Below are 13,060 nucleotides of genomic sequence, written 5' to 3'. Positions count from 1 at the left end.
TGAAGAGGTGTGAAGAGGATCATCAGGCAGAATTCGAGTACGCTCAAAGAGACAGCATGGCCTGAGGAGAGGGCAGGAGACAGCAGCAGCTTGGGGCGGCTGTGTCTGTGGGACTCAGGAGTGGAAATCTGCAGAGCTGAGAGTCTGTGGGCAGAGGGGTCGCTTACAGATGGAAGGCGGCAGCTCACCTGCAGGAGTGTACATCCGGAAGGAGTGCACACCATGCCGCGCTAGGCCACACTGTAACGTCCAGGCATGCACAGCAAGCCACTCTGCTGGCACACTCAGCGATGCCCTAAACCCAGCGACAGTACAGAACTAAAGAAGCAGTTTAAAATAAGAGAAGACAATTTATTTGAAGATGGGTAAGGATGAAAAGATGACAGAAAGCTACTCTGGACGAGTAGGGAGAATTCGATGCTCATGGATCTCTTGTCTGAAGCTCCTTTTATTGAGATCTTTGTCCCATGAAGGCTCCAGGAATCTGCTTGGCTACTTACCTTGTCTTTCATCCTAACTTGGATTTCTTCCCCCATGTGATCTTTCCCTGACCTGTGCTGGAGGTTAGGGTTATGGGTAGAGACCTTAAGAACAGGTAGTTTAGGCTAAAGGATTAAGTGAAGGGGAAGTTTGCAGATTTTTTTTTTGTACCTGGGATCGAACTCAGGACCTTGTGCTTGCGAGGCAGGTGCCAGAACCACTGAGCTAAATCCCCGGCCCTGCAGATTTTTTTTGAAGCAAAACCTTTATTGGTACATTTTAGATATACATAATGATAGCATTCATGATAGGCCTTTTGTACCTGTACCTGATATATCTTGCTTCTTTTTTTCCCATCCAGCCCTTCTTCCTCTCCTTATTTACAAAAGCTTTGTTTCCATTTTTACCTTCTACTCTCTTTGTTGTTGTCCCTTCTCCCCCTCCTCCCTCCGTTGTTCCCCTTCTCATCTGAACATTTTCTTCCCATTTCCCAGTCTCTGTTATACATTTTGGTCTGTATTTACACTTTTGGTTTCTCACACCAGAAAAACAATGCGGTATTTAAACATGTGTGTCCTATTTATTTCACTTAAGAGTGTGGTCTCAAGGGCCAGGGATTTAGCTCAGTGGTTCTGGTGCCTGCCTCACAAGCGCAAGGTCCCAAATTCAATCCCTGGTACCAAAAAAAAAGAGTATGGTCTCAAGGTCCTTCCATTTAGTTAGAAAGTTTGTTCTTCTTTATGACAGAGTAGTACTCCATTGCATTAAAAAATACATCTTTATTCATTTGTCAGTTGATGGGCATTTGGGCAGTTTCCAAGATTTAGCTATTTCAAACTATGCCGCTATAAATATGAGTGTGCATATGTTGCTGTGGTATGATGCTTTTAATTGTTTCAGGAAGATACAAGGAAGGGGAATAGCTGGGTCGAATGGAACTTTAGTTTATTGAGAAATCTCCACACTGATTTCCACAGTGGTTGCACCAGTCTACACTCCCACCAACAATGGAGGAGGGTTCCTCCCCTCCGCCAGCATTTGTTATTGGTTGATTTCTTGATAGCAGCCATTCTTTCTGGGGTGAGGTGGAATCTCAGCATTGTTTTCATCTGCATCTCTCCAATGACCAGTGATGTTGAACATGTTTTCATATGTTTATTTGCTGCTTTTACTTCTTTGTCTGAGAAGTGTCTGTTCATTTCAGATGCCCATTTTTTAAATAGGTCTTTGAATTTGAGGGGTCTGACTTTTTTCAATTCTTTATATATTCTAGATAGTAGTCCTTTTTCTGAGGTACAGCTGGTAAAATTTTTTTCCCACATTGTAGGTTGCCTCTTAGCTCTGTTGGTAGTTTCTCTTGCAGTGCAGAAGCTTTTTAATAAGATGAGATCCCAGTTGTTGATTCTTTGTGCTAGTTCCCATGCTACTGAGGTTTTGTTCATAAAGTCTTTTCCTATGCCAATGTCTTCAAGAGTTCTACCTAATTTATCTTCCAGCAAGTTTAGTGTTTCTATCTTACTATTTAGATCTTTAATCCACTTCAATCTTAGTTTCTTGCATGGTGATAGATAGGGGTCTAGTTTTAATCTTTGGCAGGTTGAAATCCAGTTTTTCCAACATCATTTATTAAATAGGCTATCTTTCCTCCAATGAGGGTGGTTGGCTCCTTTGTCAAAGATGAGGTGGCTGAGTATGTCTGGAGTTGTTTCCCCATCTTCTAATCTATTCCACTCATCCTTGGGTCTGTTTCTTTGCCAGTACCATGCTGTTTTCATCACAGTAGCTTTGTAGTATAATTTCAAGTTGGGGATTGTGATACCCCCAGCCATGTCTCTGTTGTCTAGAATTGCTTTTGCTATTCTAGGTCTCTTCTGATTCCAAATGAATTTTTGGATTGCTTTCTCTAGTTCTGTGAAGTACATTGTTGGAATTTCAATTGGCATTGCATTAAATCTGTATAGTAGTTTTGGAAGTATGGCCATTTTCACTATATTGGTTCTTCCTACAGGAACAATGGTTGTCTTTCCATTTTCTTATATCCTCCTTGATCTCCTTTTTCAGAGTGCTGTAGTTTTCAGTGTAGAGGTCTTTTGCTTCCTTTATTAGGTTGATTCCTAGATATTTCATTTTTTTGGATGCTATTGTAAAAGGAATTGTTTCCCGAATTTCTCTCTCAGTGAGTCTGCTATTTGTGTATAAGAAGGCTATTGTTTTCTGAGTGTTGACCTTATATCCAGCTACTCTACTAAAACTGTCAATTAGGTCTAGAAGTCTTTTGGCAGAGTATTTTGGGTCTTTTATCATCAGCAAATAATGACAGTTTAACTTCTTCCTTTCCTATCTTTATTCCTGTTATTTCTTTCTCTTTTCTAATTGCTGTGCCTAATGTTTCCAGAACTATATTGAACAGGAGTGGTGATAGTGGGTATCCTTGTCTTGTTCCTCATTTTATAAATGCGTGAAAGTTTTCAGTTTTTGATCATTTAGTATGATGTTGGCTGTTGGTTTTTCATAGATAGTCTTAATCAGGTTAAGATAAAGACCTTCTATTCCAATTTTCTGTAGCGTTTTTATCATGAATGGGTGTTGGATTTTGTCATCAAATGCCTTTTCTGTATCTATTGAGATGATTATATGGTTTTTGTCCTTGACCCTGTTAATATAGTGTATTACATTTATTGATTTACGAATGTTGAATCATCCTTGCATCCCTAGGATAAATCTGACTTGGTTAGGGTGTGTGATCTTCTTGATGACCCTCTGTATTCTGTTTGGCAATATCTTGTTGAGGATTTTTGCTTCTGTGTTCATTAGGGAGACTGGTCTGTAGTTCTCTTTTTGGGTTGTGTCTTTCCCTGGTTTTGGAATCAAAGTAATACTTGCTTCCAGAGTGAATATGGAAGCTTTGCTTCCCTTTCAATTTCCTTGATGAGTTTAAAGAGATATGGTGACAGTTCTTCTTTAAATGTCTTGTAGAATTCAGCAGCAAAGCCATCAGGACCTGTCTTTTCTTTGTTGGTAAATATTTTATTATGTTTTCAATTTCACTCATTGTAATTGGGGTGTTAAGAATTTATATATCTTCTTCATTTAACTTTGTTAATTTGTAGGTATCTAGGAATCTGTCTGTTTCTTCTGTGTTTCCATTTCATTAGAGTACAGGTTCTCAAAGTGGTATTGATGATCCTCTGGATTTCTGCCGGATCTGTCATGACTTCACCTTTTTCATTCTTAATTGCATGGATTTGAGCCTTTTCTTTGCTTTTTTTTTGATAAGGTTGGCTAAAGGTTTATCAATTTTATTTATTCTTTCATAAAACCAACTCTTTAATTCATTAATTTTTTTGTACCATTCTCTTAGTCTCCATTACATTGATTTCTGCCCTAATCTTTATAATTTCCTTTCTTGTACAAGCTTTAGGTTTGTTATGCTCCTCTTTTTCCAGGAGCTTGAGGTTCTGCATTAGGTTATTTATCTGAGTTCTCTCTGTTTTCCTAATATGGGCATTCACTGCTATGAATTTCCCATGTAGAACTGCTTTCATTGGGTCTCATAGATTCCTGTATGTTGTACTGGGATTATCATTTACTTGTAGAAACTGTCTAATTTCTTCTTTAATTTCCTCTGTGACCCATTGGTTGTTCAAGACGGTGTTATTCAATTTCCATGTGTTTGTGTGAGTTTTGCATTTTCTTATGTTATTGACCTCCAATTTTATTGCACTATGGTCTGATAATATACAGGGAGTAAAATCAATTATTTTACATTTACTTAGACATGTCCTGTGAGCTAGCATGTGGTCTATTTTGGAGAATAACCCGTGTGCAGCCGAAATGAATGTGTATTCCAATTTTGTGGGGTGGAACACTCTGTAAACATCTATTAAGTCCATTTGTTCAATAGCTTGGTTCAGTTCTAAAATTTCCTTGTTAACTTTTTGTCTAGATGTTCTATTTGTGACAGTGGGGTATTGAGTTCCCCCACTACAATTGTATTAGTGCTTATTTGGTTTTTCATGTCCATTAATATTTGTTTTGTATAGTTGGGGACATTTGTTTTTGGTGCATATATATTTAGGATTGTCATCTCTTCCTCTTGGATTGTTCCCTTCACAAGGATGTAGTGACCATCTTTGTCTCTCTTAATTAGTTTTGGTTTGAAATGTACTTTGTCTGCAAATAAGATTGCTACCCCTGCTTTTTTCTGGGTTCCTGTGGCATGGAGAACTGTTTTCTATCCTTTTACTTTCAGTCTATGAATTTCTTTTTGAGTTAGGTGTGTTTCTTGTTTACAGCATATTGTTGGATTTTGTTTCTTAATCCATTCTGTGAGTCTGTTTCTTTTGATTGGTGAATTGAGGCCATTAACATTGAGAGTTAAAATTGATAGATATTGACTCATCCTTGTCATGATGTTTTGCTATTGTTGGCTCTTTTATTTCTTATTTTTCCCCCCTTTCCCTTTAGTCTCTTACCTTGCCTGGTGGCTTCCCTCTGTTGGGTCTCATGGAGTTGTGACCTTCATTGTCTTTTTCTAGGATATTGCTTAGAATTGTTTGAAGTGCTGGTTTGGTGTTCATGAAATTTCTCAGGTGTTCTTTGTTGTGAAAGTATCTAATTTCCCCACTGATTTTGAAAGATAATTTTGCAGGATACAACAGTCTAGGTTCTTTAAGGGCTTGAAATACTTCACTCCAGGTTCTCCTTGATTTGAGGGTTTGTGTTGAGAAGTCTTCTGTGATTCTGATGGGCTTTCCTTTGTAGGTGATTTGTTTCTTTTCTCTAACTGCCTGTAGAAGTTTGTTCTTCTGTTGGGTTTCTGGGATCTTGACTATTATATGTCTATATAGTGTAGTTTTTTTTTTATCATGGCCAGTTAGAGTTCTATATGCCTCACTTATCTGTGTGTCAAATTCTCGACCTATGTCTGGGAAGTTTTCCACTATTACTTCTGTGAACAGATTTTTTAATGTCAATTTTACTTTCTCCTGTTTTTTTGTGGACTCTTATCAGTCTTATGTTATTCTTCTTTGCGTCATCTAGCAGCTGCTGGATTGATTTCTTGTGGTCCCTTACTATTTTGAAGAGATCTCTGTTTTCATGGTCACTAACCACAATCCTGTCTTCTATATCTGATATTCTATCTTCACATTCACTCAATCTGCTGTGAATACTTTCAGTGGAGTTTTTAATCTCCTAGATATCTGTTTGAATCTGTTTCATGGATTCCATTTCTTTCCTATGTTGGGTGATCATGGTTTCCATTTCTTTCTTATGCTGAACATTCATGGCTTCCTGCATGATTCTGAGCTCATATTTTTTTTAATCTGTTTCTGTTCTAGAGCCTCTAATCATGTCTTTCACTCTACTCACCATCTCTGTAGTTATCTGGGAAATTATTTCTGTTTTGAATTTTTCTAGAGCTTCATTCATCTGTTTTGTTACTTCCTGTGCTATCAGTTCAGGGTGTCCAGGTGGTTGATATCAGACTTTTCCACCTCATTTTCCCCAGAATTTCCCTTTTGTGGGGTGGAAACCTGAGTTTGTGCCTTACTTAAATAAATGTCTTCTCATTTTTGTTTTTGGTACTGTCCTTGGTTTAATCCCTGGGTTGATATTTTGAATTTGTTCATTGTAAATATCTTTGTTGATATATTTAGAACACTCATGGAATGATTGCTTCTTAGAGGTGTGTTCCAGATATAGCTGGTCATTAGGTTTTGAGTCTCTAATGGCTCTGAGCTGTCTCATTTTCATTATACCGGGAAGGACAACTGATTCGATCAGTCACAACACCTTAGCCCATGTGATACAATCAGCAACACGATAGCATCAAATACCTCCTAGACAATGACAGTTTGTGGTAGTTATTAATCTATCACCTTTAACTGTGTGAATTAAATCAAAATTGAGGACCAACCGAACATATGTTTATAGTGAATAAACTCTTCAATAGAGCAACTTTACCCTTCAGGATATGGAATTAGGAGGAGTTGGGGAGGGAGGGATAAGTAGGTAGAAGGATAGGGGAAGGTTAGCAGCAAGGCCTGAAGGCATAGGCAAGAGAAGAAAAGAAAGATAAAGAAGAAATATGAATTCAGGCCAGAACAGGAACACAAAGGGAGATGAAGAACAATGTGGGACAGCAAGGGAGCAAGGCAGAGAGAGAAAGAAAGAAAAGAGAAAAGAAAGAAAAAAGAAAAATAAAAATTTTTAAAGAGTAGCAAAGAAGAAAAAAATTAAAAATAAGAGCAAAAAAGGTGGTAATTTAAAAAATAACAAATAAAAGATAAAAATGAAGGGCCTCCTTCAGGGTATGTCTCTGCTGTCACAATAGACAACATGGTCAGCAGTGTGCAGATATAAGTCAATGAGTCTCAGTAAGCCAGTCACAGACTCATGAGATTCAGGCAGATTTCTAGCTGCAAGTCCCAAGTTGAGCTCCCTGTCCTCCTGCAGGGTTGAACTCTGCAAGTTTCTGCTGCAGGTTCCAGCTGCCTTTCCCCTGAAGATAGTCCAGGTTCCGATGGGAGGTGGTGATCCCTCCAACTTACCAAGCACGGTAGTCTGGTGTGCCTTTATTGCAGAGATTCTCTTCACTTTTCCAGTGGGCTTCAGTCTTCATCATGGAGCCTGAGAGAGGCCCTCTCTCTGTTGTTCACTTTTGCAGCTCAGGGCAATGCCCTTTGTGCTCCCCTGTGCCTCTGTAGTGTGGATCCAAGTAGCTGTACAGCCAAGAGGCCCGGTGTGTGTGGGGGACTGTTGTTGCAGGCGCCCGTGCGGCCAAGCTGGAGGCTGGTTGGCGAGCCCAGGGGTCCTCACCAGCTAGGTCTCTGGCTAGGTCTCCTGGTCAAAAGTCCTTTGATCTATTTTGATTTTAGTTTAGCACATTGTGAAAGAATGGGTCTAGTTTTAATCTTCAGAATGTGGCAGAATGTGTTTAGAGTTGTTTCTGCATCTTCTAATCTGTTCCATTGATCCTTGGGTCAGTTTGTTTTCCCCAGTACTATGTTATTTTTATCACAGTAACTTTGTAGTGTAATTTCAAGTCAGGGATCGTGGTTCCTACTGCCTTGTCCTTATTGCCCAAAATTGCTTTTGCTATTCTGGGTCTCTTCTGGTTCCAAATGAATTTTAGGATTGTTTTTTCTAATTCTGTGAGATATGCTGTTGGAATTTTGATTGGGATTGCATTAAATCTGTATAATAATTTTGGAAGTTTGGCCATTTTCACTGTACTGGTTCTTCCTACCCAAGAACAAGGGATATCTTTCCATTTTCTGATAATTGTCTTCGATCTCCTTTTTCAGAGTACTGTAGCCTTCCATGTAAAGGTCTTTTACTTCCTTTGTTAGATTGATTCCTAAGTATTTCATTTTTTTGGATGCTATTGTGGAAGGTGCTATTTCTCTAATTTCTCTCTCACTGAATTTGTTATTTGTGTATAGGAAGGCTATTGATTTTTGAGTATTGACTTTGTTTCCAGTTATGCTACTGAATTTGTTTATTAAATCTAGAAGTCTTTTGGTAGAGTTTTTGGGGTCTTCTATATAGAGTATCATTTCATCCACAAATAAAGATAATTTACCTTCTTCCTTTACTATCCTTATTCCTTTTATTTTTCTTTTGTTTGAATGCTCTGGCCAATGTTTCCAGAACTATATTGAATAAGAGTGGTGACAGTGGACATCCTTGTCTTGTCCCTGACTTTAGAGTGAAAGCTTGCAGTTTTTGTCCATTTAGTAGGATGTTAGCTGTTGGTTTGTCATGGATGGCACTTATCAGATTGAAATAAAGACTATCTATTCCAATTTTCTGTAGGGTTTTTATCATGAATGGGTGTTGGACTTTGTCAAGTGCTTTTTCTGGATCTATTGAGATGATCATGTGGTTTTTGTCTTTGGCTCTATTAATATAGTGTATTATATTCATTAGTTTGTGTATGTTGAACCATCCCTGCATTCTTGAAATGAATCCTGCTTGGTCATGGTGTATAATCTTTTTGATCATTTGCTGGATTCTGTTGGCCAGTAACTTATTGAGAATTTTTGTGTTTATATTCATTAGGAAGATGGTCTGTAGTTTTGTTTGTTCGTTTTTGTTTGGTCTTTCTCTGTTTTTGATATCAGGGTAATGCTTGCTTCCAGGAATGAATTTGGAAGTATTGCATCCCTTTCAATTTCATTAAAAAGTTTGAGAATAGTGGCATTAGGTCTTCTCTAAATTTCTTTTAGAATTCAGCAGTGAATCCCTGAGGGCCTGGGTTTTTCTTTGTTGGTAGGTTTTTAATTACATCCTCAATTTCATTGAGTGATATTGGTTTATTTAGAATTTTTATATCATCTTGATTCAGCTTTGGTAATTCGCATGTAAACAGGAATCTATCCATTTCTTCTATGTTTTCCATCTTATTAGAATAAATGTTTTTGAAGTAGGTACTGATGATCTTCTGGATTTCTGTAGAATCTGTTGCAATTTTACCCTTTTCGTTCCTAATTTCATGGATTAGTGTCTTTTCTTTCCTTTTTTTGATAAGGTTGGCTAAGGGTCTGTCAGTTTTATTTAATCTTTCAAAGAACCAACTCTTCAATTCATTGATTCCTGGTATTGTTCTCTATGTCTCTATTACATTAATCTCTTCCCTTATCTTTATAATTTCCTCCCTCATATGAGTTTTGGGCTTGACTTGCTCTTCTTTTTCTAGAAGTTTGAGTTTCAACATTAAGTTGTTTATTTTAGCTGGCTCTGTTTTTTCTGATATGGCAATTCATCACTATAAATTTCTTATAGGACTGCTTTCATTGTGTCCCATAAGTTTTGGTATGCTGTATTGGCATTATAGTTTAATCCTAGAAACTATCTAATTTCTTCTTTAATTTCATCTGTGACCCATTGGCTGTTCAGGAGGGTGTTAATTTCTCTTGTTTATGAAATTCTTGTGGTTTCTTTTCATGTTGATTTCCAATTTCATTGCACTATGGTCTGATAATATGTGTGGGATAATTTCAATTCCTTTGCATTTACTTAAGCATGTTCTATGAGCTAGTTTGTGGTCTATTTTGGAAAATGTCCCATGTGCACCTGAGAAAAATGTGCGTTCTGATGTTGTTGGGTAGACAGCTACTAAGTCCATTTGTTCAGAATTTTGGTTCAGTTCTGATATTTCTTTGTTCATTTTTTAAACTAGTAGATCTGTCTATTTGTGAAAGTAGGGTATGGAGTTCCCCCATTACAATTGTATTAGGGCTTAATTGATTTTTCATCTCCCTTAATATTTCTTTTATATAGTTTGGTGTGCTGGTATTTGTTACATATATTTATGATTCTTATCTCCTCCTCTTGGATTGTTCCCTTTACAAGGATGTAGTGACCTTCTTTGACTCTTCTATTTAGTCTTGGCTTGAAATTCACTTTGTCTGCAAATAGAATTGTTACCCCTGCTTTTTTCTGGCTTCTGTCAAATGGAGTATTATTTTCTGTCCTTTGACTTTCAGTATATGAATTTCTTTTTTAATTAAATGTGTTTCTTGTATGCCACATATTGTTGGATCTTGCTTCTTGATCCATTCTGACAATCTGTTTCTTTTGATTGGTGAATTGAGACCATGTACACTGATGGTTATAACTGATATGTATTGGCTTATCCTTGTCATATTGTCCTGTTGTCGCTTCACTGTCTTTCCCATCTATTTAACTGCTTGCCTTGCCCGGTGGCTTCTTTCTACTGGTATTATTGGAATGATGGTCTTTGTTATCTCTTTCTAAAATATTCTTCAGAGCATTTTGTAGAGCTGGTTTGGTGGTCATGAATTTCTTCTGGTGTTCTTTGTCATAGAAGTACCTTATTTCTCCATGATTTTGAAAGATTGTTTTGCAAGGTACATCAATCTGGGTTGGAGGCTGTTTTCTTTTAGGATTTGAAATACTTCACTCCAAGCTTGCTTTGCCTTAAGGGTTTGCATTGAGAAGCCTGCTATGATTCTGATGAAGTTCCCTTTATAGGTGATTTGTTTCTTTTCTCTAACAGCTTTTAATATTCTCTTCTTGTGTTGAATTTCTGGAATCTTGACTATAATATGTCTATTATATGCCTTGGTGTAAATTTATTTTTAATCATGGCTAATTGAAGTTTTCTGTGACTCACTTACCTGTATGTCAAATTCTTTTTCCCTGCTTGGGAATTTTTCTGCCATTACTTCTGTGAACAGGTTTTAAAAAATGTCATTTGCACTATTTCCTGCTTTTTCACTGACTATGCTCAATTCCCGCCCCCCCCCCCATACTGGGAACTGAACTCAGGACCTTGTGCTTGCCAGGCAGGTGCAGTGCCACTGAGCCACACCCCTGGCCCTCAATTTTATGTTATTCTTCTTTGCATCATCTAGCAGCTATTGGATTGATTTTTCATGGTCCCTTGCCATTTTTAAGAAATCTTTCTTTTCATGACTGCTAACCACAATCCTGTCTTCTATATCTGATATTCTGTCCTCACATGGGCTCATTCTGTTAGGTATATTTTGGATGGAATTTTTAATCTCCTGGATATCTGTTTGAATCTGTTTCATGGATTCCATTTCTTTCCTATGTTGGGCATTCATGGTTTCCATTATTTTCCTAAGTTCCTCTATTTTTTAAAAAATCTGTATCTGCTCTAGAGTCACTAATTATGTCTTTCTTTATGGTCACCATCTCTGTAGTTATCTGTGAAAATTGAGAAACTATTTTTGATTTGATTTTTTCTAGAAACTCATTCATCTGCTTTGTACTTCCTTGGGTGGGTTTCAAATTGTTCCACTTCATTGCCCCTTGGGTTTGCCTTTGGTGAGCTGGAAATTTGAGAATGCATCATGCTTAAGTGTCCTGTCATTTTTTTTTTTAGTTTAATTCCTGGGATGATGCTTATAAATTGCCTATGGCAAGTGGTTTTATTACTGGTATTTAGAAGCCTTAGAAAATGACTATTACTCAGAGATGTCTTTCAGGTATAACTGGATTTGGGGTTTTGAGTCTGTTGCAAGATCCTACCTCTTCAATTTATTGGGGATAAGAGGTTGCTACCTATTTGGGCTATCACCTGGTTCTTTGGCACTGGCCTGTAGAATTGTTTATAATCCTTAGGCAATCTCAGTCTTGGCATACAGGAAGAACAACTGATTAGAACAATTATACCACCTTGGCCAAAGTAGTACAATCAGCAATAACAATAGCATCAAATGTAGCCTAGAAAATGACAAACCATGGTAACTATTAATTTGCCACCTTTAACTGTATGAACTATATTTGTGGTTATGTAACAAAATCTAAAACAAACCAGGAAATTGTATTCAGTAAATATCCCCTTAGTATGGTGATTTTACCCACAGAGGAGAAAATTTAAAGGGGGCTTGAGGGGAAAAAAATAGAGAAATAGAAGAAGAGAAAGAGATTAGAAGCAAGGCTGGAGGACAAAGGAAGATTATACAAACTTTTGGAAACTGGTAAAAACGAGGGAAAGAGAGAAGGAAGAAATAAAACCAACAGAATAGAACAACAATAACAAAAAACTAGAAACAATGCTCACACATATAAGAACAAGAAAAAACAATTGAGAAAAAACAAAACAAAAATAAAAGAAAAAATTTAAAAGTCCATTCAAGGTGTGTCTCTGCACTCACTGGTAGACAAGTTGGACACACAGAGCCCAGATCCATGTTGATTAATCCCAGCAAGCCAGCCATAGATTTACAGGGGTGTGGTGGATAATACCAGCAAGACTGCACCTTTAGTTCTGAAGCTCAGGCTGATTTCTGGCTATGAGGCTAAAACTCAATTTTTTCAGCCTGCAACACCCCATGTGCCTCCTGCTGGCTTGAATTTGGCTCCCTGCTGGCTTGAACTTGGCTTCTTGATCTCCTGCCAATTTGAACTTTGTTCTGCCTCACCTGAACAATGGAAGCCACTAGATGGAGCCTGCCCAACACTGCTCTGAGTTCCAAGCTCAGTTGGCCCCTCTCCAAGATAGCTATGAGCAAATCACCCTCTCCTGGGGACATCTGAACCCAAATAACTCAACAGGCACTGCAGTCCACTGCGTCCACTGCTCCATTCCACTGGTACATTTCCCCATGGAGGTCTCTGAGGTCACCAGTAGTCACCATGTGTCTGCAGGTTCAAGTCACCCTTCCCACATAGTGAGTCAGTCCTTGCTACCTCTTTCTTCTTCATTAGAGTCTCTCTTCACTCTCCCTGTGCACTTCAATTCTTGCTGTGTCCTGGGAACCCACTTCCCTCCTTTTCTTCTCCACATTGCTATATTCCAGCATCTGGACACCAAACTTGCTGTTCATCACTCTGCCATCTTCCCAGAAGTGCAATTCTTATGTTAATCGAGCTACCTAGGAACTTTCTGGCCCTGAGTTCTGACTTTGTCTTCCTAATTGCTTAAGTTTAGCTGCCTTTGTCTTTTTGTTTTGTTTTTTTTTTGGTACCAGAGATCGAACTCGGGTCCTTGCGCTTGCAAGGCAGGCGGCAGAACCACTGAGCTAAATCCCTAGCCCCTGCCTTTGTCTTTTTAATTCCTCAGAGTCTAGCTGCCTTTGCC

At 38.1% G+C, this 13,060-nt stretch overlaps 1 protein-coding gene across 1 annotated transcript in view; it reads left to right on the top strand.

Moving 5' to 3' along the window:
- Flacc1 (flagellum associated containing coiled-coil domains 1) overlaps positions 1–13,060 on the top strand; it is a 54,422-nt gene that overhangs the window by 1,697 nt on the left and 39,665 nt on the right.

Source organism: Heterocephalus glaber, unplaced genomic scaffold, assembly GCF_053883595.1.
Source record: "Heterocephalus glaber isolate CG9 unplaced genomic scaffold, H.glaber_assembly_v1.0 deba00001743, whole genome shotgun sequence".
Taxonomy (NCBI): domain Eukaryota; kingdom Metazoa; phylum Chordata; class Mammalia; order Rodentia; family Bathyergidae; genus Heterocephalus; species Heterocephalus glaber.
Note: the sequence above shows the minus strand (reverse complement) of the source record. Positions and strands in the feature narration are given on the sequence as shown.